The 1,697-nt window shown below is 36.2% G+C and overlaps 1 pseudogene; it reads right to left on the bottom strand.

Moving 5' to 3' along the window:
- Positions 1–141: 141 nt before the first annotated feature.
- Positions 142–971, bottom strand: LOC116850354 (annotated as a pseudogene).
- Positions 972–1,697: the final 726 nt, after the last annotated feature.

A 1,697-nucleotide genomic window follows, 5' to 3' on the forward strand; every position in this document is an offset into this window, starting at 1 on the left:
CTCTCTCTCTCTCTCTCTCTCTCTCTCTCTCTCTCTCTCTCTCTCTCTCTCTCTCTCTGTACAATTATTCAGGAACAAGTAAAAGTACTATCATGTGTATAAATTCTATAATGAAATCTTTTAGCTAATATAATACTATTCTTATTCGTTGTTTGTTTCATCCATTTCATCCGTTTCCGAGTCCTCGTTCCACATGTTCTCATTTCTTCGCTGGGCTGCTTCCTTTGGATGTGAACGCATCCTCTGTCGATATCTTTCCTTTGCTACACGAAGACCCTCCCTTATCTGCTTTTAAAATTCAGATTTCATCGGTTTCTCAAAGTAGATATTCCTGCAAACTGCATCTGGAAAATAAATGCACGAGACATGTAAATAATAAAATATTACAGGAATCTTTTTTACTGTTAAATAAAAATGTATCACCATATATGGCCCATGCAAGCCTAATATTATATAACGGTCGGCGTCCTTCCTCACGGCCGAACCATGTGAAAGATCGTGTCAATGCGTCGGACAAGACTTCTTTCAAACAGAGTTGTACTGCTTCCTTCAAGTGAAAGCCGCCGACGTAATGTAAATAATTAACCTGGAAACATGACAATTAAGTGTAATAAACAAATTTTTGACTTTCATTTCGATAGCAAAGTTATTAATGTTACTTACAACTTTGGAATAACTTTCTACATCTTGATGTTCAAACTCATTCATTTGTTCTAATGTTGAAATTGGTAGCCCATTCGGCTTTCTAGGTGCAGAGTAGCGATCTTGGACGCATTTCAAAATCTTTTGCAGTATTCCGTGCGATTTTCTGTAAATAAAAATATGAAATATTGTAACATAATGTAATGCATAGCACATTTTATGGTCAATACATGCAATACTTATTTTATGTCTGCTTCTATAGCGTGAAGTCGTTCTCCCATTTTGTCTAATCGGTCTTCTATCGTTCTGTAATTACATTTAAATATCATTAATAAATACACTCTATTTACAGCGATAATTTGCCTGTATGAAGTTAGCCCCCCACTTTTCGAATTTATTAATTTTGACAGTTGTGCTGATTTGTGCTAGGTTTGTGTTACATTGTGCTCGATTTATAAATTTTTAATAAGAAAAATGAGCGAAAAAAATGGAAAAAACCGTTTTTTTTTTGTAACTCCCCACTTTTTTATTTTCGCCATTTTTCTTATTGTGCTAGGTTGTGCTAAGTTGTGCTAACATTGTGCTAAAGTATTATCTTCGAAAAATAATCATGAAAAGAATAAAACGAAAAAAAAAAACGATTTTAGGCAGAAAAGAAGAAAAGTAAGATTTATATTCGTATAAGTCAACCAAACGATATATAATTATATATCTGAGTTGTTCTAGGCTAGCACAAGTCAGTACAAGCTTCAGTTTCGCCAGCACAAGAATCTAAAGGGCACTTTACTCTTGACCGCGGCCCTTCGCGCTCGCAGTCTATGTCATTAATCACGACTTCTAGACTTTGGATCGACTCAGAATTGCATATTTGAGTTGTGCTAGCCTAGCACAAGTCAGCACAAGGTTCAGTTTCGCCAGCACAACAATCTAAAGGGCACTTTACTTTTGACCGCGGTCCTTCGCGTTCGCAGTCTATGTCATTAATCACGACTTCTAGACTTTGGATCGACTCAGAATTGCATATCTGAGTTGCGCTAGCCTAGCACAAGTCAGCA

This window comes from Odontomachus brunneus, unplaced genomic scaffold, assembly GCF_010583005.1.
Source record: "Odontomachus brunneus isolate Ranch 3 - 2012 unplaced genomic scaffold, Obru_v1 Obru_scaffold_001, whole genome shotgun sequence".
Taxonomy (NCBI): Eukaryota; Metazoa; Arthropoda; class Insecta; order Hymenoptera; family Formicidae; genus Odontomachus; species Odontomachus brunneus.